The sequence below is a fragment of the Pristiophorus japonicus genome, chromosome 5, assembly GCF_044704955.1.
Source record: "Pristiophorus japonicus isolate sPriJap1 chromosome 5, sPriJap1.hap1, whole genome shotgun sequence".
NCBI classification, from domain to species: Eukaryota; Metazoa; Chordata; class Chondrichthyes; family Pristiophoridae; genus Pristiophorus; species Pristiophorus japonicus.
The window spans coordinates 287,306,355-287,332,718 of NC_091981.1; the positions used below are offsets into that span (position 1 = coordinate 287,306,355).

General features: G+C 51.2%; 1 protein-coding gene and 1 long non-coding RNA gene across 2 annotated transcripts in view; both read right to left on the bottom strand.

The window, feature by feature from the left end:
* The window catches only part of mindy4 (MINDY lysine 48 deubiquitinase 4), a 278,164-nt gene extending 275,836 nt beyond the window's left edge, over window positions 1–2,328 (bottom strand). The window contains exon 1 of the mRNA XM_070881748.1: window positions 2,274–2,328. The gene's annotated coding sequence lies outside the window, so the exon portion shown is untranslated. The remainder of the gene's footprint in view (window positions 1–2,273) is intronic.
* A 4,950-nt stretch (window positions 2,329–7,278) lies between these two features.
* The window catches only part of LOC139264738 (uncharacterized), a 77,681-nt gene continuing 58,595 nt past the window's right edge, over window positions 7,279–26,364 (bottom strand). Inside the window, exons 2-3 of the long non-coding RNA XR_011593406.1 lie at window positions 10,413–10,495; window positions 7,279–7,481 (exon numbers count right to left, since the gene is read on the bottom strand). This is a non-coding gene — a long non-coding RNA (uncharacterized lncRNA). The remainder of the gene's footprint in view (window positions 7,482–10,412; window positions 10,496–26,364) is intronic.

Here is a 26,364-nt window from a genome sequence, read left to right on the forward strand (position 1 = left end):
CCCCCCCCTCTCTCTCTCTCCTCCCATCCCCCTCTCTCTCTCTCCTCCCATCCCCCCCCCTCTCTCTCTCTCCTTCCCCTCTCCCCCATCCCCCCTCTCTCTCCTCCCCATCCCCCCCCTCTCTCTCCTCCCCATCCCCCCTCTCTCTCTCCCCATCCCCCTCTCTCTCCTCCCCATCCCCCCTCTCTCTCTCTCTCTCTCTCCTCCCATCCCCCCCCTCCTCTCTCTCTCTCCTCCCATCCCCCCCCCCCTCTCTCTCTCTCTCCTCCCTCCCCATCCCCCCCCTCTCTCTCTCTCTCCTCCCCATCCCCCCCCCTCTCTCTCTCTCTCTCTCTCTCTCCTCCCCATCCCCCCCTCTCTCTCTCTCTCTCTCTCTCTACCCTCCCCCATCCCCCCCTCTCTCTCTCTCCTCCCCATCCCCCCTCTCTCTCTCTCTCTCTCCTCCCCATCCCCCCCCTCTCTCTCTCTCCCTCCTCCCTCCCCCCCTCTCTCTCCTCCTCCCCATCCCCCCCTCTCTCTCCTCCTCATCCCCCCCTCTCTCTCTCTCCTCTCCCCATCCCCCCCTCTCTCTCTCCTCCCCATCCCCCCCTCTCTCTCTCCCTCCTCCCCCATCCCCCCCTCTCTCTCTCCTCCCCATCCCCCTCTCTCTCTCTCTCCTCTCCCCATCCCCCCCTCTCTCTCTCTCTCTCCTCTCCCCATTCCCCCCTCTCTCTCTCTCTCTCCTCTCCCATCCCCCCCCTCTCTCTCTTCTCTCCTCCCCATCCCCCTCTCTCTCTCTCTCCTCCTCTCTCTCCTCCCCATCCCCCCCTCTCTCTCTCTCTCCTCCTCCCCATCCCCCCCTCTCTCTCTCTCTCTCCTCCTCCCCATCCCCCTCTCTCTCTCTCTCTCTCCTCCCCATCCCCCCCTCTCTCTCTCTCTCTCTCCTCCTCCCCATCCCCCCCTCTCTCTCTCTCTCTCCTCCCCATTCCCCCCCTCTCTCTCTCTCTCCCTCCCCCCCCCTCTCTCTCTCTCTCTCCCCTCCCCTCTCCCCTCCCATTCCCCCCTCTCTCTCTCCTCCCCCTCCTCTCCTCCCCATCCCCCCCCTCTCCTCTCTCTCTCCTCTGCCCCATCCCCCCTCTCTCTCTCTCTCCTCCCCATCCCCCCCTCTCTCTTCTCTCCCCATCCCTACCCCCTCTCTCTCTCTCTCTCTCTCCTCTCCTCCCCATCCCCCCTCTCTCTCTCTCTCTCTCCCCTCCTCCCCATCCCCCCCCTCTCTCTCTCTCTCTCTCTCTCTCCTCCCCATCCCCCCCTCCTCTCTCCTCCTCCCCATCCCCCCCTCTCTCTCCTCCTTCCATCCCCCCCTCTCTCTCTCTCTCTCTCCTCTCCATCCCCCCCTCTCTCTCTACCCCCCCTCTCTCTCTCCTCCTCCTCCCATCCCCCCTCTCTCTCTCTCTCTCTCTCCCTCCCCATCCCCCCCCTCTCTCACACTCTCTCCTCCTCCCCATCCCCCCCATCCCCTCTCTCTCTCTCTCCTCCATCCCCATCCCCCCCATCCCCCCTCTCTCTCTCTCTCTCTCCTTCTCCCCTCCCCCCTCTCTCTCTCTCTCTCCCTTCCCCCTCCCTCCATCCCCCTCTCTCCCTTCCCCCTCCCTCCATCCCCTCTCTCCCTTCCCCCTCCCTCCATCCCCCTCTCTCCCTTCCCCCTCCCTCCATCCCCTCTCTCCCTTCCCCCTCTCTCCCTTCCCCCTCCCTCCATCCCCCTCCCTCCATCCCCCTCTCTCCCCCTCTCTCCTCCCCCCATCCCCCTCTCTCCTCTCCCCCAAATCCCACCCCCCTCATCCCTCTCTCCCCCCCAAATCCCACCCCCCTCATCCCTCTCTCCCCCCTCATCCTCCCCATCCCTCTCTCCTCCTCATCCTCCCCATCCCTCTCTCTCCCCCCTCATCCTCCCCATCCCTCTCTCTCCCCCCTCATCCTCCCCATCCCTCTCTCTCTCCCCTCATCCTCCCCATCCCTCTCTCTCTCCCCTCATCCTCCCCATCCCTCTCTCTCCCCCCTCATCCTCCCCATCCCTCTATCCCTCTCCCCCCTCATCCTCCCCATCCCTATATTCCCCCTCTCCCTCCCCATCCCTCTATCCCCATCCCTCTGTCCCCTCTCTCCCCATCCCTCTGTCCCCTCTCTCCCCATCCCTCTGTCCCCATCTCCCCATCCCTCTATCCCCTCACTCCCTCACTCAGTGAGCCTGCTCGCGGGCCCTCCGCCCCCAGTGTCGCTGCCCCGAGACGCTCAACCTTGCGGCTCAGATACTCCCGCACCAGCGCCGCCGCCACTTCCTCCACACTGCCGCTGTCCCTCTTCATTGAGCTGCCCCGGCCGAGCCCACCGCCAACTTGCGAGCGGAAGTCCCGCCCCTTCCACTTCCTGACCGTTGATTGGCTAGCGATGGAGGATGTCCGTGGCCTCTGGGTTCTGATTGGTCGACAGAGCTGCCAGTCAGACCTGCCCGCGTCAGTCCAGTTTGGTTGCGGCCACCCGGTTGCTGAGGGAAGCACCTGCGTAGCAACGGCATTCCGGAGGCGCGCCTGCGCACTTTGCGCCGGGGTGGGGACCACAGGCAGCTGGTTAAAGGGGCAATGGCAGGTTAGCTTGCAGAATACCTTAATACAAAACCGTTCCCATTGACAGAAGGGTCGAGAACCAGAATCAAAATAGTAAAGAAAGACTTACATTTATATAGCGCCTTTCACAATCATCAGACGTCCCAAAGCACTTTCCAGCCAATGAAGTACTTTTGGACTGTAGTCACTGTTGCAATGTGGGAAACGTGGCAGCCAATTTGCGCACAGCAAGATCCCACAAACAGCAATGTGATAATGACCAGATAATCTGTTTTGTGTTATGTTGTTTGAGGGACCAGGACACCAGAAAGAACTGTCCTGCTCTCCTTCGAAATAGTGCCGTGGGATTTTTTACATCAACCTGAGAGGGCATTCATCCAAAAGACGGCACCTCCGATAGTGCATCACTCCCTCAGCACTGCACAGGAGTGTCAGCCTGGAGTGGGACTTGAACCCACAACCTTCTGACTCAGAGGCAAGAGTGCTACCCACTGAGTTAGAAAAGTATTAGAGATGTAGGATAGAAAGGCTATTCGCCAGACAATCAGGAAGCATCCATTTGGTTAAAGAAGTCTGTTCTCTTTCTAATTGGTGTGGAATGACAATGTGCTGTGAGGATGGTTGTGTCAGACTACCAATGGCTTGAACGTGGGGGTGGGGTGGTTGGAGGCAGGAAGGTCATGTGACGCTACCTCCAGGAATGACATCCAACCAGAGTTGGCAACCAATACCTTGGGGAGTGGAACATCTTCTGCCACCAGCCAATTCTATCAGAATTCAGCACATATTATAGAAGGAGTGTAACTCTGCCATATGTGACTTATAGTCCAAATTGCAGCAGCCTAACTGGAACTAAACCACTTTTGCACCAAAATAAATCTGAATTTGGGCCCTAAAGGTTTGCCCACAACTAGCATCAGAGTAACTGGTCTATAGTAATCTGGTTTATTCTTAGCTGCCTTCTGCATCCACCATGGCTCAGTTGGTAGCTCAGTTGCCTCTGAGTCAGAAAGGTTGTGGGTTCAAGTTGCACTCTAGGGACCTGTGCACATAAATCTAGGGTGATGCTCCAGTGCAGTGCTGAGGGAGTGCTGCACTGTTGGAAGTGTTGTCTTTCAGATAAAATGTTTTAACCGAGGCCCCATCTGCTCTCTCAGGTGAATGTAAAAGATCCCATGACACTATTTTGAAGAAGAGCAGGGGAGTTATCCTTGGTGTCCTGGGCCAATATTTATCCCTCAATCAACATAACAAAAACAGATTATCTGATCAGTATCACATTGCTGTTTGTGGGAGCTTGCTGTGCGCAAATTTTCTACCGTGTTTCCTACATTACAACAGACACTACATGTCAAAAGTACTTCATTGGCTGTAAAGCGCTTTGAGATGCACGATGGTCGTGAAAGGCTCTATGGGGGCCGAAATCGATGCACTCACTGCCCACTGCCGCCGACATTCCTATGCTCGGACCGCCCAGTGCCCCAGTGGGCTGGATTGGGCGGGAGGGGAGAGCCGCCGGGAAGCGCCCGCCGACATCAGCGGATGACCGATGCGCGAATGTACACTCCCGCCCGCCAAGATGCCAGATTGGTGCAGGCGGGAGTCGGTGGCAGGACGGTGGTGGACCGCTGTGTGCAGGCAGCTCTGTCCTCAACGGTAAGTGTGAAGATGGGGGAAAACAAGTTAGTGACATTTTTTTACATTTATTTCTTTATAGGGACTTACCTGGATGGGGTCCCCTGAAGATCGTCAGATGTTTTTTTTAATGCTTGTTATTTTTAGGTGTTCAACCCTCCGTGGGCCCAACTCCATCATTGGCGGCACTTGGGCGGCAAGCACATTTGCCGCCGAAAATGAGAGCTCCCGCCAGCTCCCGCCCAGATTGGCGGCATACGTTGCTGTTTTGCCACCCACCGACCTTCAAGGGACCTTTCTGATGAAAACCCCGCCCAAAGAACTGTCAGGGACCTCGGTGGTCATCGGCAATCCTTTGGCGGCCTTGGGCGGGCGGGGGCCTTCACCAAATTCGGGCCCATATATAAATCCAAGTCTTTCTTTTCTTTTCTTGAACAAGGGTCTCTGCTGTCCGCATCCTAACTCGCACCAAGTCCCATTCAGCCATCACCCCTGTGCTCGCTGACTACATTGGTCAAGCAATGCCTCGATTTCAAAATTCTCATCCTCATGTTCAAATCCCTCCATGGCCTCACCCCTATCTATCACTGTAACCTTCTCCAGCCTTACAATCCTCCCGGATCTCTGCATTCATCCAACTCTGCCCTCTTGTGCATCCTCCCACTTACTTCGGCCCACCATTGGCAGCCGAATCTCTGGAATTCCCTCTCATCAGCCCTCTCCTCCTTTGCGATGCTCCTTAAAATCTATCTCCTTGCCAAGCTTTTGGTCACCTGTCCTAATGTCTCCTTCTTTGGCTCAGTGTCAGTTATATTCAGCTGCACGCACGTCTGCACGAGCCCCCGGCCTGCGAGCACCATCGGAGCAGGCCGAAGAACGGAAGGAGCAGCGTAGCAGCATACCACTCCAGGGAGCAGCACATGCTGGAGCAGGAGAGCAACGGCAGTGAAAAGGGACATCACCAAGGTCCAGATCAGTGATTGGAGCGTGGGCATGTGCTGCAGGAGCGGCAAGGTCAGGGCGAATGAGCGGCGAGAGACTGTAGAGGGACGTGATCGGGACCCAAGAGAGGCGAGAGTTCGGGGCCCAGAAGAGGCGAGGGCCCGGGGGCAGCACAGACCAGCCCACATTGCGATATGTGTGCGCACTGGGTCCGTGCAGCAGAGTTGGTCTCCAGTCGTCTTGGTTAATCCTTGCTACTGGATCAAGACCTAGCTGGTGTGCAACGGCCAACTACACGTTAAAATAATCCAAGCACAGGCATCTTCCACCCTCCAAGATTTAGTTCGGACCTGGAATTTTAGGTCCTTCATTGAAACTTTTTGATGTGGAAGCAAGTCATCCTCGATTCGAGGGACTGTTTATAATGATGATGATGATATTCAGCTGAAGGTTGTATTTACATAATCTACATGCAAGAATCAATCGTACATTTTTTGCATTGACTTTGATTCCTGGTTTCAGAGAGGGAAAGCATCAACCATGCAGCCCCCCACCCCCCCAAAACATATTTCACATGTCTGTATAATTGTTTCTGAAATTTCGGAATTCAGATTTTCAGAGCCACGTTATCTAAATTGCATTGAAGAATGGATGAGGTAATCATAAATATTGAACAGGCTGGGGCTCTTTTCTCCAGAATAGAGAAGGCTGAGGGGTGACCTTATAGAGATCGTTAATATTTTGAAGAAGTTCGATAGGGTAAACGTAGAGAAGATGTTTCCATTTGTGGGGAGACCAAAACTAGGGGCCATGAATATAAGATAGTCACTAATAAATCCAATAGGGAATTCAGGAGAAAGCTTTTCACCCAGAGAGTGGTGAGAATGTGGAACTTACTACCACAAGGAGTAATTTTTTTTTAATTTGTTCACGGGATGTGGGCATCTCTGGCAAGGCCAGCATTTATTGCCCATCCTTAATTGCCTTTGAGCAGGTGGTGGTGAGCCGCCTTCTTGAACTGCTGCAGTCCGTGTGGTGAAGGTGCTGTCAGGGAGGGAGTTCCAGGATTTTGACCCAGGGACGATGAAGGAACGGTGAGATGTTTCCAAGTCAGGATGGTGTGTGACTTGGAGGGGATCTTGCAGGTGATGGTGTTCCCATGCGCTTGCTGCCTTGTCCTTCTAGGTGGTAGAGGTCGCAGGTTTGGGAAGTGCTGCCGAAGAAGCCTTGGCAAGTTGCTGCAGAGCATCTTATAGATGGTACACACTGCAGCCACGGTGCACCAGTGATGGAGGGAGTGAATGTTTAAGGTGATGAATGGGGAGCCAATCAAGCGGGCTGCTTTGCCCAAGATGGTGTGGAACTTCTTGTGTGTTGTTGGAGCTGCACTCATCCAGGCAAGTGGAGAGTATTCTATCACATTCCTGACATGTGCCTTGTAGATGGTGGAAAGGCTTTGGGGAGTTAGGAGATGAGACACTCGGCAAAGAATACCCAACCTCTGACCCGTTCTTATTGCTCCAGTGTTGACGGTGGGAGATTCGGCGATGGTAATGCCATTGAATATCATAGGGAGGAGGTTAGACTCTCGCTTGTTAGAGATGGTCATTGCCTGGCACTTGTGTGGCATGAATGTTACTTGTCACATATCAGAAGACCTGACTGTCATCCAGGTCTTGCTGCATGAAGGCACGGACTGCTTCATTATCTGAGGAGTTGTGAATGGCACTGTCAACGACACCTTCCATCACTTTGCTGATTATTGAGAGTAAACTGATGGGGCAGTAATTGGCTGGATTGTATTTGTCCTGCTTTGAAGCAAATACCATAGATGCATTTAACAGGAAACTAGATGAACACATGAGGGAGAAAGGATTTCTCTAGTGTTAGATGAAAATGGGTGGGAGGAGGCTCGTGTGGAACATTAACACCAACATGGACCTGTTGGGCCTGCTTCTGTGCTATAAATTTTGTGTATTTCTATGTGATAATACTGTGTGTAAAGGAATTAATCAACAGTTGGCAAAGCAAATGATTGGACTGCAAAGAATTAAAACAACTTTGTGTACATGAGGGAAATTTTTATTGAGCCTTCCCTTTTTCACAGTGCTTCTATGGTGCAACAACCTTCTTAGATACTAAATAACATGAGTGCATCTGAGAACTGCGGGGGTATATCCAGCCAGAGAATAAAGCAGCATCTAAATCTGATGTTGTGTTCAGAGGTGAAGGTGAACAGTCCCAGACGCCTTATTCCAGGGGATCAGTTTCTCCTTTGTCAGCTTTGATCTTCTGATTCAATTGCTAAAATAAAAATCACAATATACATGCATTGGAGGCAGTCCAGAGAAGGTTCACGAGGTTGATCCCTGGGATGAAGGGGTTAGAAACATAGAAACATAGAAATTAGGTGCAGGAGCAGGCCAATCAGCCCTTCGAGCTTGCACCGCCATTCAATAAGATCATGGCTGATCATTCAACCTCAGTACCACTTTCCTGCTGTCTCTCCATATTCCTTGATCCCTTTGGCCGTGAGGGCCATAACTAACTCCCTTTTGAATATATGAACTGGCCTCAACAACTTTCTGCAGTAGAGAAATCCACAGGTTAACCACTCTCTGAGAGAAGAAGTTTCTCCTCATCTCTGTCCTAAATGGCTTACCTTTTATTCTTAGACTATGACCCCTGGTTCTGGAACTCCCCAGCAATGGGAACATTCTTCCTGCCTCTAACCTGTCCAATCCCATCTGAATGTTATATGTTTCTATGAGATCCCCTCTCATTCTTCTAAACTCCAGTGGATACAAGCCCAGTTGATCCAGTCTCTCCTCATATGTCAGTCCTGCCATCCCAGGAATCAAATCTGGTGAACAATAGCAAGAACCTCCTTCCTCAGCTTAGGAGACCAAAACTGAACACAATATTCCAGGTGTGGCCTCACCAAGGCTCTGTAAAACTGCAGTAAGACCTCCCTGCTTCTATACTCAAATCCTCTAGCTATGAAGGCCAACATGCTATTTGCCTTCTTCACTGCCTGCTGTACCTGCATGCCAACCTTCAATGATTGATGTTGCATGGCACCCAGGTCTCGTTGCACCTCCCCTTTTCCTAATCTGTCACCATTCATATAGCATCCTCCTCACAGCTCACACGCCACCCAGCTTAGTGTCATCTGCAAACTTGGAGATATTACATTCAATTCCTTCATTTAAAATCATTGATGTATATTGTAAATAGCTGGGGTCCCAGCACTGAACTCTGCGGCACCCCACTGGTCATTGCCTGCCATTCAGAAAAGGACCCATTTATTCCGACTCTCTGCTTCCTGTCTGCCAACCAGTTCTCTATCCACGTCAGTATGTTATCCCCAGTACCATGTGGCTTAATTTTGCACACTAATCTCTTGTGTGGAACCTTGTCAAAAGCCTTTTGAAAGTCCAAATACACTACATCCACTGGTTCTCCCTTGCACACTCTACTAGTTACATCCTCAAAAAATTCTAGATTTGTCAAGCATGATTTCCCTTTCATAAATCCATGCTGACTTGGACCGATCCTGTCACTGCTTTCCAAATGAGCTGCTATTTCATCTTTAATAATTGATTCCATTTTCCCCACCACCGATGTCAGGCTAACCGGTCTATAATTCCCTGTTTTCTCTCTCCCTCCTTTTTTAAAAAGCCGTGTTACATTAGCTACCCTCCAGTCCATAGGAACTGATCCAGAGTCAATAGAATGTTGGAAAATGATCACCAATGCATCCACTATTTCGAGGGCCACTTCCTTAAGTACTCTGGGATGCAGCCTATCAGGCCCTGGGGATTTATCAGCCTTCAATCCCATCAATTTCCCGAACACAATTTCCTGACTAATAAGGATTTCTTTCAGTTCCTCCTTTTCGCTAGACCTTCGAACCCCTAGTATTTCCAGAAGGTTACTTGTGTCTTCCTTAGTGAAGACAGATCCAAAGTATTTGTTCAATTGGTCTGCCATTTCTTTGTTCCCCATAATAAATTCACCTGATTCTGACTGCAAAGGACCTATGTTGATCTTCACTAATCTTTTTCTCTTCACATATCTAAAGAAGCTTTTGCAGTCAGTTTTTATGTTCCCTGCAAGCTTCCTCTCATACTCTATTTTCCCCCTCCTAATTAAACCCTTTGTCCTCATCTGCTGAATTCTAAATTTCTCTCAGTCCTCAGGTTTGCTGCTTTTTCTGGTTGTCTTATGAGCAAAGGTTGAGCAGGTTGGGCCTATACTCATTGGAGTTTAGAAGAATGAGAGGTGATCTTATTGAAATATATAAGATTCTGAGGGGGCTTGACAGAGTAGATGCAAAATGGATGTTTCCCCTCATGGGGGAATCTAGAACTAGGTATTGTTTCAGAATAAGGGGTCGCCCACTTAAGATGGAGATGAGGAGGAATTTCTTTTCTCAGAGTGGAATTCTCTGTCCCAGAGAGCTGTGGAAGCTGGGTCATTGAATATATTCAGAGCTGAGATAGACAGATTGTTGAACGATAGGCGAGTCAAGGATTATGGGGAACAGGCAGGAAAGTGGAGTTGAGGCCAAGATCAGATCAGCCATTATCTTATTGAATGGCGGAGCAAGCTCGAGGGGCCGTAGGGTCTACTCCTATTCCTATTTCTTACATTCTTATATTCATTGTTTTACATATATTCATTAGTAAACAGAAAGCTTGCTGAAACTGTGAATTAGAACAGAAATCGTGCAATATTGTTTTATATTTTTCATTCAGGCTTTCTGTGCATAAATCTTTTTACAAGCTTTGCTTTTGGAGATAGGGTGGCCATTCAGCCCCTCGAGCCTGCTCCGCCATTCAATCAGATCATGGCTGATCTTCTATCTCAACTTTCTGCATTATCCCCATATCGCTTGATTTCCAAAAATCTATCGATCTGTCTTGAATATACTCAATGACTGAGCCTCTTTGGGGCTAGTGACTTTAAGTACACTCAAATGCTTCTTAGCTTGCACTCATAAAGCGTGTTAATATACCAGTGAAAGTTAAGTAATATGTTGCTAGTTAATACGATCTGGGTATTGCTTCTGTGTAATATTACTTTTCTGAAGAAATACAAATTGGTCACATTTAGCCTGATGTATGTTTTGTCAGTGTGGGACTTTGATTGATTTAGAGAGGTCAGCTATGAATGGTGGCATCCTGTAGTATTCCCAGTGCATAACCCAATGAAAAACAAAAGGTCAGTTACCTGGAGGGAATCAGTTCTATCCAGCAGATAAAACCAAAGCGGAAATGCCTGCATTTATCCACAAAGGTCAATCCTGAAAGGATCTGCAAGACAAGCACATATGGTCTTCCTTCATACATTTCTTTTGACGGATGCAACAATTGTCTTTTACCTGTATTAGCTGAATCGAATGTTCTAACTGTTAGCCGCGGCTCAGTGGGTCGCACCCTCGCCTCTGAGTCAGAAGGTTGTGGGTTCAAGTTCCACTCCAGGGATTTGAGCACAAAAATCTAGGCTGAGACTCCAGTGCAGTGCTGAGGGAGCGTTGCATTGCCGCTGGTGCTGTCGTTCAGATGAGACATTAAACGGAGGTACCGTCTGCTCTCACAGATAGATGTAAAAGATCCCATGTCACAATTTCGAAGAAGAGCAGGGGAGTTATCCCGGTGTCCTGGCCAATATTTAGCTCTCAATCAACATGAGTTCAAATCCCACCGTGGCAGCTGGAGTATTTAAACTCAGTTAATAAATAAATAGCTACTTTGGGCGATCTTTGGCTAGGGATTCCAAGATGTCGGTGGCGATGTTGCAATTTATCAAAGAGGCTTTGAAGGCGTCCTTGAAACATTTCCTCTGCCCACCCGGGGCTCGCTTGCCGTGTAGGAGGTCCGAGTAGAGCGCTTGCTTTGGGAATCTCGAGTCGGTCATGCAGACAATGTGGCCCGCCAAACAGAGCTGGTCGAGTGTGGTCAGTGCTTCATTGCTGGGGATGTGGGCCTGATCTGTCATGTATTCTACTGTCATTGTAATCCATGTATAAACTGACCTAAGTTGTACACCGTGAGAAGACTGACCACTAGGTGGTGAACTTGTGGGAGACACTCCTAACCTGGACTTTCAGGTATAAAAGGGGAAGCTCCACCCATCTTCTCCACTTCAGTGCTGGCAAATAAAGGTTACTGGTCACAGAGTGACCTTCTCTCTAGTATAGGCCTCGTGTGCATTTGTACTGTATAGTAAGGACATATTATTGGCGACGAGAAACTGGGATTTAAACCACGCGAGCATGGTCACTAGCAGCACAGACGCGAGGTATTGTGTTGGTGATGATTGGGACGATTTTATTGAGAGACTACAGCAAAGTTTCGTCACCAAGGAATGGCTGGGACAGGATTCGGCCGACAAACGCAGGGCTCATCTCCTGACGGTTTGTGGATCCAGGACGTACTCCCTGATGAAGGACCTTCTAGTGCCAGAGAAGCCGGCGGACAAGACTTTTGAAGAGCTCAGTAAGTTGATCGGGGAACACTTTAAACAGGCGAGCAGCATGCACATGGCGAAATACCGGTTTTACACGCACCGGCGGTGAAAAGGGCAAAGCGTTCCAGACTTCGTGGCAGACCTCCAGCGACTGGCGAGCCTATGTAAGTTCCCAGATGCATGCAGAGTGCAGATGCTGCGATACTTTTTTATTGAGGGCATCGCGCACACTGGGGTTTTCAGGAAACTGATTGAGACCAAAGACTTGACCCTGGAAACGGCGGCTTTGATGGCCCAGACATTTATCTCAGGGGAGGAAGAGACCAGAATGATGTTTGCCAAAAATCTTGATTTAAATGCAGCAAATGGACAGGGAGTCAACATTGTTAACATGGCACACAGTTCTCCAGGCAGACAGGGGCAATCGGACATGCCCGATCATGTAGTCAAACCAAAAGGGGGAATTCAACAGAGACAATGGCTAGCTGAACGGCGATTCATGCCGTCGCAAGGGACAATGCGGCCAGTAATGGGGCCACCAACACCTGTTAATGGTGCGTTTAAGGACAGTTACAGAGACAGTCAGAGACGATCGACTGGTAATGGACCTTTTGTTTCCAACAACGGCTCATGTTGGAGGTGTGAAGGCAAACACACAGCCAGAACTTGTAGGTATCAGCAATATACCTGCAGAAATTGCAACGTCAGCGGTCACTTGGCGCGTATGTGCAGGAAGCCTGCAGCCAGGTTGATGTACGAGGAGGACGGGCCCAAAGTAAACCCTATGAGGCCAAATGAACACTGGGGGAAATAGCTGGAAGCTGAAGTTCATGTGGAGCACATATACAGTTCATATACCAGGACGCCACCGATGCTGATCAAAGTGCTCCTCAATGGCATCCCGGTATCAATGGAGCTAGACACGGGGGCCCGCCAGTCCCTGATGAGTATCAAACAGTTCAACAGTTGTGGGCGTCCAAGGTCAGGAGGCCAAAATTATTGCCGATTGACGCATAGCTACGGACATATACAAAGATCATCATTCCGGTGCTCGGCAGCGCCACGGTAGTCGTGACCAACAAAGATTCAGAGAACAGGTTGCCACTCTGGATTGTCCCAGGGGACAGTCCCGCACTGCTGGGGAGGAGTTGGCTTGCTGTCATGAACTAGAAATGGGGCGATGTCAATGCAATTTCTTCTGTGGAGCGAATATCATGCTCACAGGTCCTGGACAAATTTGATTCACTATTTCAACCCAGCAGCGACACTTTCATGGGGACCAAGGTAGTGATTCACATAAACCCGGATGCCAGGCCAGTACACCACAAGGCCAGAGCGGTGCCGTACGTGATGCGGGAAAAGATAGAAGGCGAATTGGACTGCCTGCTGAGGGAAGGCATCATCTCGCCAGTCGAATTCAGTGACTGGGTGAGCCCGATTGTGCCGGTGCTCAAGGCGGATGGGTCAGTCAGGATATGTGGTGATTACAAGGCCACCATAAATCAGGTGTCACTTCAAGACCAGTACCCGCTACCGAGAGCGGAGGACCTCTTTGCAAAGCTATCTGGTGGCAAACCTTTTTCAAAATTTGACCTGACCTCATCTTACATGACACAGGAGCTGGCGAGTGAGTCGAAGAAGCTGACCACCATCACGACACACAAGGGGTTGTTTGAGTACAACAGATGTCCGTTCGGGATTCGCTCGGCCGCCGCGATCTTTCAACGAAACATGGAAAGTCTCCTCAAGTCGTTTCCAAGGACGGTGGTTTTTCAAGATGACATCCTCATCACGGGTAGCGATACTGAAGAACACCTCCACAACCTGGAGGAGATGCTACGCAGACTGGAGCGGATAGGTCTGCGACTGAAAAAGGCGAAGTGTGTTTTCCTAGCTCCAGAGGTAGAATTCCTGGGGAGGAGGGTAGCAGCAGACGGGATCAGACCTACTGCGTCCAAAACGGAAGCGATCCAGAGAGCACCCAGACCCCGTAACATGACAGAGCTGCATTCGTTCCTGGGGCTCCTGAACTATTTTGGTAACTTTCTTCCCAAATTGAGCACGCTGTTAGAGCCGCTACACGTGCTCCTGCGCCAAGATCGCGAATGGGTCTGGGGGGACAGCCAGGAAAGGGCTTTTGATAGAATACGCAATTTGTTATGCTCCAACAATCTGATAATGCTATATGACCCATGTAAGAAACTTGTTTTAACATACGATGCGTCGTCCTATGGGGTCAGGTGTGTGTTGCAGCATGTGAATGCCAAGGGTCAGTTACAGCTGATACCTCCAGAAATCTGTCCCAGGCAGAAAGGGGCTACGGGATGGTAGAAAAGGAAGTGCAGTAAAAAAAAATGCACCAGTACCTGTTTGGCAGGAAATTTGAGCTGGAGACAGATCACAAACCCCTAACGTCCCTTTTGGCCGACAACAAGGCCATAAATGCAAATGCGCCGGCCCGCATACAGAGGTGGGCACTCACGTTAGCCATCTATGACTATACAATTTGGCACAGATCGGGCACTGAAAACTGCGCCGATGCACTCAGCAGGCTCCCACTAGCCACCACCGAGGGGGCAACCGAGCATGCTGCTGAGATGGTCATGGCTGTTGAAGCTTTCGAAAGCAAAGGCTCACCCGTGACAGCCCGTCAGATCAAAGTCTGGACAAATAGAGACCCGCTACTGTCTTTAGTCAAGAAATGTGTCCTGAATGGGGATTGGGCAGCCACATACGGGGCATGCCCTGAGGAATTTAAACCATTTCACAGGCGCAAGGATGAACTCTCTATTGCTGACTATGGGGAAACCGAGTAGTCATGCCCCAGATGGGTAGAGAGGCGTCCATCCGAGAACTCCACAATGAGCACCCGGGCATTATCATGATGAAGGCAATTGCCAGGTCACACGTTTGGTGACCAGGGATAGATGCAGACCTGGAACTTTGTGTTCGCAGGTGCAACACGTGTGCCCAGCTGGGCAATGCGCCCAGGGAAGCACCCCTTAGCCCCTGGTCCTGGCCCACCAAGCCTTGGTCATGCATCCATGTGGACTACGCAGGTCCTTTCATGGGAAAAATGTTTTTGGTTGTAGTAGACGCCTACTCCAAATGGATCGAGTGTGACATTCTCAATTCAAGCACATCCTCTGCCACGGTAGAAAGTCTATGAGCAATGTTCGCCGCCCATGGTCTACTGGACGTCTTGGTCAGCGACAACGGCCCATGCTTTACAAGCATTGAATTCCAGGACTTCATGGCAGTAAATGGTATCAACCATGTCAGAACGGCACCATTCAAGCCAGCCTCAAATGGCCAGGTGGAACGAGCAGTGCAGATAATCAAACAGGGGATGCTCAGAATCCAAGCAGGTTCCCTACAAAGCCGCTGATCACCCCTCCTGTTGGCCAATAGATCCCGACCACACTCGCTCACAGGGGTTCCACCCGCTAATGAAAAGGACACTCAAAACCAGGTTATCCCTTATACACCCCACCATGAAAGAAATTGTTGAGAGCAGGCGCCGGTCACAATGTGACTACCATGACGGGAATGCGAGGGTGCGATGTATTGATGTCAATGACCCTGTTTTTGCCCTCAACTACGCTGCAGGACCCAAACGGCTCGCAGGCACTGTGATTGCCAAAGAGGGGAATAGGATTCTGGTAGTTAAACTTACCAATGGACAAATCTGCTGCAAACACGTGGATCAAACAAAAAGAAGGTTCAGCAACCCCATAGAAGAAGCAGAGGAAGAACACGATGTAGAGTTCACTCCACCACAGGTGACCGAACACCGGAACCAAGTGGAGGAGAGCCCAGTCACTGTGGGCAGTCCGGACAGGCCTGAGGCACCGCAAACACGAGACACTCAGGCCAGCGCCCAACAACCGGAGCTCCAACTCAGGCGCTCTACAAGGGAGTGTAAAACACCAGAGAGACTTAACCTGTGATCCCAATAAGACTTTGGGGGGCAGGTGATGTCATGTATTCTACTGTCATTGTAATCCATGTATAAACTGATCTAAGTTGTACACCGTGAGAACATTGACCACTAGGTGGTGAACTTGTGGGAGACACTCCTAACCTGGACTTTCAGGTATAAAAGGGGAAGCTCCACCCACCTTCATCACTTCAGTGCTGGCAAATAAAGGCTACTGGTCACAGAGTGACCTTCTCTCCAGTATGGGCCTCGTGTACATTTGTACTGTATAGTAAGGACATATTATGATCGAGAACACTGACGTTGGTGTCTCTATCCTCCCAGTGGACTTGCAGGATCTTGCGGAGACAGCGTTGGTGGTATTTCTGCAGCGATTTGTCAACCTACCAAAGCGCTGGCCGACACCTCCTCAGCAACTTCTCTACACATCGTCCTGAAGACCTGGGGCAATGGCCCACTCCCAGATGCAGGGAACAGCGATTCCCTCCTTCTCTCCACTGCCCCCACCAATGTCTCCAACGCCACATTATTGAAGCGCGTGGCCCTTGCCCTTGCAGCAGGATTTGCTCGAGCCATCGCACAAAGGTGTCTCCGTTGCTGAGAGATTCTGACTCAAGTGCAGCAATGCTGAAAACGAGCAGCTGCAGCTTATAATGACCTTCCCTTTAAGAGCTGGAATGAGCTAGACGCAAGGATTGAAGGCTGATTACCGAATGCAAGTCAACTGAAATTGAGTAACGCTCTAGCAATAGCGCCCCTGTAGCGCCCCACTGAGGCCATTAGCCGCCCCCTTTACTCCTGCGGCAAAAACGCTCAATTTCCCACAATTTTACAAGCCATTTCGGCGGGCACTAACTTTCATAAAGTTAAAACTTAATGCCCCAAATAGGGCGCGACCGAATTTTGCCCCCTCATGTCGAGGAGTCTCAAGTGTATGTTAGAACGACACAAATATTATTGCCCTCGGGACATGGGCTGTCTCAATTTCTCTGCTCCCTTCACTCACTCAAACCTACCTCTCTCTGAACTTGCAGCACTCCGTTTGCTCAGATCCAACCCAAATCTTGTCATTAAACCTGTTGACAAGGGTGGCGCTGTAGTTGTTTGGTGAACCGACCTCGACCTTGCAGAGGCTGATCGCCAACTCTTTGACACCTCCTCCTACCTCCCCCTGGAACATGACACCACTACCAAACATCAAGCCATCATTTCCCAGACCGTCACTGACCTCATCTCCTCTGGAGATCTTCCCTCCACAGCCAACAAACCTCATAGTTCCCCAACCCACACAGTCTGCTTCTATCTCCTTCCCAAGATCCACAAACAGGACTACCCCGGTAGACCCATCGTTTCAGCCTGTTCTTGCCCCACAGAACTTATTTCTTCCTATCTCAACTCTATTTTTTCTCCCCTTGTCCACTCTCTTCCCATCTATATCCGTGACTCATCCAACGCCCTCCGTCACTAACAGTTTCCAGTTTCCCGGCCCCAACCATCTCCTTTTCACCATGGATGTCCAATCCCTCTACACTTCCATCCCCCACCAGGATAGCCTGAGGGCGCTCCGCTTCTTCCTCGAGCAGAGGCCCAACCAGTCCCCATCCCCCACCACCCTCCTCCGCTTGGCTGAACTTGTTCTCACATTGAACAACTTCTCCTTTAACTCCACTCACTTCCTCCAAATTAAAGGTGTTGCCATGGGAACCCACATGGGTACTAGCTATGCCTGCCTTTTCATGCGATATTAGGAACATTCATTGTTCTAGTCCTACGCGGGTCCCCTCCCTCAAGTCTTTTTCCGATACATTGATGACTCTATCGGTGCTGTTTCCTGCTCTCGCCCTCATCTTGAAAATTTCAGTCACTTTGCATCCAATTTCCACCCTTCCCTCACCTTCATATGGTCCATCTCCGACTCTTCCCTTCCCTTCCTCGACTTCTCTGTCTCCATCTCTGGGGATAAGCTTTCGACCAGTATTTACTATAAGCCCACTGATTCCCACAGCTACCTGGACTACACTTCCTTCCACCTCACACCCTGTAAAGACTCCATTCCATTCTCCCAGTTTCTCCGTCTCCGTTGTATCTGCTCTGATGGTGCCACCTTTCTCACTAGTGCCTCTGACATGTCTTCCTTTTTCCTCAACAGAGGATTACCCTCCGTGGTTAACATTGCCCTCAACCATGTCTGATCTATTTCCCGCACCTCTGCTCTCACCCCTTCCCCTCCCTCTCCGAAACACGACAGGGTTCCCCTTGTCCTCACCTTTCACCCCACCAGCCTCCACATTCAACGGATCATCCTCCATCATTTCCGCCACCTCCAGCATGATGCCACCACCAATCACATCTTCCCCTCCCCTCCCCTCGCAGCATTCCGAAGGGACCGCTCCCTCTGCGGTCCCTGGTCCATTCCGCAGTCACCCTCAGAAACCCCGCCCCTTCCCACGGCACCTTCCCGTGCTAGCGCAGGAGATGCAACACCTGCCCTTTTACCTCCTCCCTTCCCAATATCCAGCGCCCCAAATACTCCTTCCAGGTGAAACAGCGATTTACTTGAACTTCTTTCAATTTAGTATACTGTATTCACTACTCACGATGTAATCGCCTCGACATTGGGGAGACCAAGCGTAGATTGGGTGACCGCTTTGCTGAACACCTCCGTTCAGTGTGACCCTGAGCTTCCGGTCGCCTGTCACTTTAATTCTCCACTCCACTCCCACTCTGACCTCTCTGTCCTCGGACTCCTGCACTGTTCCAATGAAGCTCAACGCAAGTTTGAGGAGCAGCACCTCATCTTTCGTTTCGGCACTTTACAGTCTTCTGGACTCAACATCGAGTTCAAAAGTTTCAGAGCATAACCTCTGCCAATCTTTGGCTCCCTTCCCCCTCCCCCCGCAAATCCTGTTTCTTCTTTTCTCCTTGTCTCTAATGGCAGCTGGTCATTATCCCACCATTCACACCCTATCTTGACTAATGTTTTTCTAACTCCTGACATTACCATTTGAATTCGGCCCATCATCCCTTTTGTCTCTCTAATCTCTCCTGTCTTCCACCCTATCACAGACCTTCCCTTTTGTTCTTTCTTCCCCTTCCAGTGCTTGTTAAGAATCCGTTCTTTCCGAACATTCTCCAGTTCTGACGAAGTCATCGACCTGTGTTAACTCTGTTTCTCGCTCCACAGATGCTGCCTGACCTGCTGAGATTTCCAGCATTTTCTGTTTTTATTCCAGATTCCAGCATTTTATACAAATATTATTTTCATGTGCTGTGCATTAGCAGATCATTTTATTCACAGCCTTGATTGAGGTCAGCATACGCTTTTCTTATTTTCCCAGCCGTGTCTATACTGGTCAGTTTCTCTAAAGGCTTCACATTTCGGGAACGCTACTGAATATTCTCACGCTCTTCTGTGCGGCCTCCCGCCTTGCACTCTCCGCAAACTTAAGCTCATCCAAAACTCTGCTGTCTATATCCTAACTCACACCAAGTCCCACCCTCCCGTCACCCCTGTGCTCGCTGACCTACATTGGCTCCTCGTTCGGCAACGCCTCGAATTTAACATTCTTATTTTTCCAATCCCTCCTTGGTCTCGTCCCTTCCCTATCTCTGTAACATCCTCCTCCAGTCCTACAAGCCTCCGAGATCGCTGAGATCCACCAATTCTGGCCCCTTGCGCGCCCCCAATTTTCATCGCTCCACCATTGGTGGCCGTGCCTGGGCCCTAAGCTCTGGAATTCCCTCCCTAAAAATCTCCGCCTCTCTGCATTCTCTCCCCTCCTTTAAGTTGCTCCTTAAAACCTACCTCATTGACCAAGCTTTTGATCACCTGTCCTGATATCTCCTTATGCGGCTCGGTGTCAAATGTGCCTTTGATAACACACCTATGAAACGCCCTGGGAGGTTATACCACATTAAAGGCGCTATATAAATGCAAGTTGTTGTTGAATTGGGGCCACGTCAAGTGTTTATTTTCAGTATTGCTGTATCGCATGCCATGGGCTGGATTTTCAGTTGTCTTAACGCCTCAGTTAGCGGCCAGAGGGGGAGTTAATGGGAGCTTAAGAGGTTACCGACCGGGAGCGCAAAATTCATTCGAGGCTCACTGAGGGCGCAAACCAGTTGTGTCCGGCTGCTGATGATCCCGCCGATCATGATGTCAGTCCTGGTGCAACGCACACGCTTGCTCCCCGGTCGATAAATTCGGTACGTGCGCCTCATTGAGCGCCCGGCAAGAACAACATCTGGAAAAACAGTGGGTCCAGGCTTGCAGAGTCGTTAACTGGTGGCTACTTAAAGGGATGAGGTCCCTTTTTCCCCCGGAGGTCACAGTCAGTGCAACGTTTACACAGAGCACGGTGCGTGAGCCTCCCAGTTTGCAGCAGCAGACAGACATAAGAGTTCAGCTTGAGAAAAAGTGATTTTGAAAACTTTAATGGATGCATTACTATGCCGCGCCTTTAAGACTCGGCTTTTCCCGGGATCTGAATCGGAGTTCGGCGCATTTTCGTCATTGTTCCCCGCCGAGCTCTGGTGTGCAACGGCTGATTTATCACCCCTGTAGGCTCTTCGACTGATTCTGATGAATTTCTGGGCGGGAGGGAGCAAACTTTTTCAAGGCGCTAAAATTACCGCTCCACCTGGATTACCGCCCCAAATGAGGCGCAACTGAATTTCTCCCCCACCCCCATACCTTTTGCAACGCATTGAACATTCTGGAAATTTTGTTCGTATTTCTCTCCTCTTCCTGCAAATTGATAGTAGAAGGAACTGGTTCCTGGCCCGTCGGTGGGCTTAGCGTAACCGGAATGGCAACAGCCACCATGGCTACTCCTGCACAGAGGAGTAGAGTCACCCAGGGCTTCATCTTGTCTCTGCTGGTTTCTCTCTACAGTCACAGTCTGATACACTGCCACAAATAGATAATCGTCTAATATCGATCATACGCGTTAATTATTATAGATTTTGTTTGTACAAGCCCCTTTTTTTAGTAATCAGTTACTTGCAGAAATGACCAGATAACAATGTTGTCCTTGAAGTTTGCAGTTGTCATTCTTTATTTTGAAATAAAAATAAGGGAGCAGTAATCGGTGGAGGGAGGGAGGGCGAGTGATCAGTGGAGGGAGGGGGGAGTGATCGGAGGAGGGGGACGTGATCGGTGGAGGGAGGGAGGAGGGGAGTGAATGGGGGGGTGTGGGGAGTGTTCAGAGGAGGGGGGAGTGATCGGTGGAAGGGGGGAGTGATCGGTGGAGGAAGGGAGGGGCGAGTGACCAGTGGAGGGAGGCGGGGGGAGTGACCGGTGGAGGGGGGAGTGATTGGAGCAGGGGGAGAGGGGGGAGTGATTGGAGGAGGGGGGAATGATCGGTGGAGGGGGGGAGTGATTGGTGGAGGAAGGGAGGGGGTGTGATCGGAGAAGGGGGGAGTTATCGGTGGAGGAAGGGAGGGGGGAGTGACCAGTGGAGGGACGGGGGGAGTGACTGGTGGCAGGAGGGAGGGAGGAGTGACCAGTGGAGGGAGGGAGGGGGGGAGTGATCGGTGGAGGAAGGGAGGGGGGAGTGACCAGTGGAGGGAGGGAGGGCGGAGTGACCGGTGGAGGGGGGGAGTGATCGGTGGAGGGGGGAGTGACCGGTGGAGGGAGGGAGGGAGGAGTGACCAGTGGAGGGAGGGAGGGGGGAGTGACCAGTGGAGGGATGGGGGGGAGTGACTGGTGGCAGGAGGGAGGGAGGAGTGACCAGTGGAGGGAGGGGGGAGTGATCGGTGGAGGAACGGAGGGAGGATGATCGGTGGAGGAACGGAGGGAGGAGTGACCAGTGGAGGGAGGGAGGGGGGGAGTGACTGATGGAGGGGGGGGGAGTGATCGGTGGAGGAAGGGTGGGGGGGTAGTGACCGGTGGAGGGAGACTGTTTGTGAGGAGGGAGAGTGGGGGAGGGATTGTATATATCGAGGCCGGAGATGCGGGGAGGTCAGATATCTCAGGGGGAGGAGATCGGAGCACGAAGAACGGCGGTCGTGGATCTCAGCGATCGGAGGTCGGGACTGTGGTGTCCTTACACTTTACTATAGAATCACACGAGGCATGTACTGCAGACAAGGTCATTACGTGACCTGAACCTTTATTCCCAGGACCAAGAAGTGCTGACCCTGCGTGGGACCTCCCTTTATATACCTGGATGACCAGGTGAGGAGTGTCTCCCACAGGTTCACCCCCTGTGGTCAGGGTGTGCATTACTCAGGTGTAAAAAGTGTACAGTGTTGTTACATAAAGGTTACAGTTATGTGAAGGTTACAAACATGACATCACCTCCCACCAACGTCTTTGGGTCAAAGATTGAGTCTTTCAGGCAGTCGACGCTCTCTCGTGGAGCACCGCAGTTGGGGCTCTGGTTGTTCGGCCTTGGCATGCGTCTCTGTCGCCTGAGGTGATTCCGGCCTATCGGGCTGGCCGCAGGGACTGTGCATGCTGGTGAATGTCCTTGTTGCTCGTTCACTGGCAGTGTTGTGGGTAACATCTCATGATCTTCCTCAGGTTCCTCAGTGTCCATGCTGAATCTTTTCTTTACTTGGTCCAGATGTTTGCGGCATATCTGCCCATTGTTAAGTCTGACCACTATGACCCTATTCCCCTCTTTGCCAATTACAGTGCCCTCAAGCCACTTGGGTCCCAATACGTGATTGAGAACGAATACAGGGCCATCGATTTCTATGCATCTCCCCACTGAGTTGCAATCATGGCACTCGATTTGGGACTGGCGCTTGCCCTCAACAATGTCTGACAGGGCTGGATGAATGAGGAACAGCCGCGTTTTAAGCGTGGTTCCGCGGGCGGGACTCCCATGAGCGAATGCGGTCGGGACCTATAGGCCAGCAGGAGGCGCGAATGGCAGTACTGAAGGGAGGGTCCTTGAATCCGGAGCGTGCCCTGCTTTATGATTTGAACCGTACGTTCCGCCTGGCCATTGGAAGCCGGCTTGAACGCTGCTGTCCTGACGTGTTTGATACCATTATCCAACATAAACTCCTGGAATTCATAGCTAGTGAAACATGGGCCATTATCGCTAACCAGGGTGTCCAGCAAGCCGTGGGTCGCAAAGACCATACGCAGACTCTCCACTGTGGTGAATGTCGTGCACGAATTCAATATGATGCACGCGATCCATTTCGAATATGCATCGACCACAATCAGGAACATTTTTCCCATGAACGGACCCGCGTAGTCTACCTGAATACGTGACCATGGTCTGGTGGGCCAGGGCCATGGGCTGAGTGGGGCCTCCCTGGGGGCATTTCCCAGGTGAGCACACGTCGCGCACCTGCGAACCCTGCGTTCCAGGTCTGAGTCAATTCCCGGCCACCGTACATGTGACCGGGCAATGGCTTTCATTAGCACGATGCCTGGGTGCTCGTTGTGGAGTTCCTGATGAATGCTTCCCTTCCTTTCTGGGACATGACTACCCGGCTGCCCCATAGCAGGCAGTCGGCTTGGATGGAGAGCTCGTCCATCCGTCTCTGAAACGGTCTGACCTCCTCGGGGCACGCTCCGTGTTCGGGCGCCCAATCCCTAGTCAGGACACATTTCTTTATCAGGGATAGGAGGGGATCTCTGTTGGTCCAGATTTTGATCTGGTGGGCTGTGATGGGGGAGCCTGTGGTGTTGAAAGCCTCAACGGCCATGACCATCTCCGCGCTTTGCTCCGACGCCCCCTAGGTGTTCATCAGTGGGAGCCTTCTGAGCGCGTCAGTGCAATTTTCGGTGCCTGGCCGGTGCTGTATGGTGTAGTCATACACAGCCAGCGTGAGGGCCCACTGCTGTATGCGAGCTGACCATTGGCATTGACAGCCTTGCTGTCGGACAACAGGGATGTTAACGGTTTGTGGTCTGTTTCTAACTTGAACCTTCTGCCGAAAAGGTACTGGTGCATCTTTTTCACCCCGTAGATACATGCGAGTGCTTCCTTTTCAACCATCCCATATCCCCGTTCTGCCTAGGAGAGCGACCTGGAGGCATAAGCCACAATTGGAGTTGGCTCTCATCATTATTCTGCTGCAACACGCACCCAATCCCATTGGATAATGCATCACACGTTAAAATCAGTTTCTTACAGGGGTTATACAAGGTCAACAGCTTGTTGTTACAAAGCAGATTCCGCGCTCGATTGAAAGCCCGTTCTTGACAGTCCCCCCAAAACCATTCACAGCCCTTACGCAGGAGCATGTGCAGCGGCTCCAACAATGTGCTTAAGTTCGGCAGAAAGTTCCCGAAGTAGTTCAATAGTCCCAGAAATGACCGCAATTCCAATGTGTTGCCGGGCCTGGGCGCACAACGGATCATCTCCGTTTTGGATTCGGTAGTCCGAATCCCGTCTGCGGCAACCCTCCTGCCCAAATACTCGACCTCTGGGGCCAAAAACACACACTTGGACTTCTTTAGTCGCAAGCCTACCTGGTCCAGTCAGCGTAGCACCTCCTCCAGGTTGTGGAGGTGTTCCTCAGTGTCTCGACCTGTGATTAGGATGTCATCTTGGAATACGATTGTTCCAGGGATGGATTTAAGCAAGCTTTCCATGTTCCTCTGGAAGATAGCGGCCGCTGAACGAATGCCAAATGGACACCTGTTGTAAACGAATAGCCCCTTGTGCGTAGTGATGGTGGTCATAAGCTTGGATTCTTCAGCCAGTTCCTGGGTCATGTAGGCTGAAGTGAGGTCCAACTTGGTGAACAGCTTGCCGCCTGCCAGCGTGGCAAAAAGATCCTCTGCTCTCGAAGCGGGTATTGGTCCTGTAGTGACACTCGGTTGATGGTGGCCTTGTAGTCGCCACAAATCCTGACCGAGTCATCCGCTTTAAGGACAGGAACGAATTCAACAGGCAAAATTATGCCCTGTCTTAGCAGCCTGTCCAACTCACTCTCAATTCTCTCACACATCACATACGGCACGGCTCTGGCTTTGTGGTGCACTGGTCTGGCGTCCGGGGTGATGCATATCACTACTTTGGTGCCCTTAAAAGTCCCGACACCTGATTGAAAAATTGGCTCGAATTTCTGTAGGACCTGTGAGCATGAACTTCGCTCCACAGATGAGATGGCATGCACATCCCCCCATTTCCAGTTCATCTCGGCTAACCAGCTTCTCCCCAAGAGCGCGGGACCATTCCCCGGGACAATCCAGAGTGGCAGCCGGTTCTCCGATCCATTGTGTGTGACCACCAAGTTTGCACTGCCTAGTACTGGGATGATCTCCCCGGTGTATGTCCGTAACTACGTGTCAATGCATTCCAGTTTGGGCCTGTTAGCTTTGAGTGGCCATAGTTTTTCAAATTGTTGGGCACTCATAAGTGACTGGCTGACTCCTGTGTCCAGCTCCATGCATCCCGGGATGCTATTTAATAGAACTTTCATCATCATAGATGGCATTTTGGTATACGAGCTGTGGATGTCTGCCACATGAACCCGCTGGACTTCAGCGTCCATAGCTTTGCCGCAAGCATCAACCTGCCTTGCAGACCCCTCGTCTGGTTCCTCTGCCTCGTAAACTAGTCTCGCTGTGGGCTTTTTGCACATTCTGGCCAGGTGTCCACTGAAGTTACAGTTTCTACAGATAAATTGTTGAAACCTACAGGTTTTCGCAGCATGTCTGCCACCGCACCTGCAGCGTGAGCTGAGATTTTTGTGAACAAAGGAACTATTAACAGGCATTCCTCTCTGATTGTCTCTTTGATTACTCCTGAGCACTCTGTTGCTGAGTGTCAATGGTCCCATCCCAGGACGCATTGTCCCTTGTGATGGCGTGAATTGCCGATCCCACTACCATTGTCTCTATTGCTGGCCCACCCTTGAGTCTGTTACTGACTGGATGGTATCGAATTGCCCTTGCCTGCCTGCAGGGTTCTGAGTCTCGTTTACAATGTTAGCTCCCTGGAACGAGGGCTGCGCACGTAAATTATCTTGGTCTCCTCTTCCCCTGCCATGAAGGTCTGAGCTATCAACGTTGCCCTTACCAAAGTCAAGTCCTGAAAGCTTCCTGAAAATCCCGGCATGACCAATGCCCTCGATGAAGAAATCCCTTAACATCTCCCCACTGCAGGTGTCTGTGAACTTACAGAGGCTGGCCAAACACCGAAGGTCCACAACAAAGTCCAATGTGCTTTGTTTTTTATGACGCCGGTGTGTATAGAACCGGTGCCAGGCCATGTGTATACTGCTCACCAGTTTGAGGTGCTCACCGATCAGAGTGCTGAGCTCTTCAAAGGACTTGTCCGCCAGCTTCTCGGGTGCGTCTTGGATCCACAGCTGGTCAGTAGATGCACCCTTCATTTGCCAGCTGCTTCCTCTCCCAGCCAGTCCTTCGTGACAAAGTTCTGCTGGAGCCTCTCAACGAAATTATCCCAGTCCTCACCAACACAGTACCGTTCCTCTGTGCTACCGGTAGCCATCCTCGTGGGTCGTTGATTCCCGTTTCCCGTCGCCAAATATGGTGTCCTTACACCTTACTATAGAATCACACGAGGCATGTACTGCAGACAAGGTCACTACGTGACCTGAACCTTTGTTCCCAGGACCAACAAGTGCTGACCCTGCGTGGGACCTCCCTTTATATACCTGGATGACCAGGTGAGGAGTGTCTCCCACAAGTTCACCCCCTGTGGTCAAGGTGTGCATTACTCAGGTGTATACAGTGTACAGTGTTGTTACATAAAGGTTACAGTTATGTGAAGGTTACAAACATGACAGGGACTGAGGGCAGGGCTAGAGTTTGGGGGTCGGAATCTCAGGGTT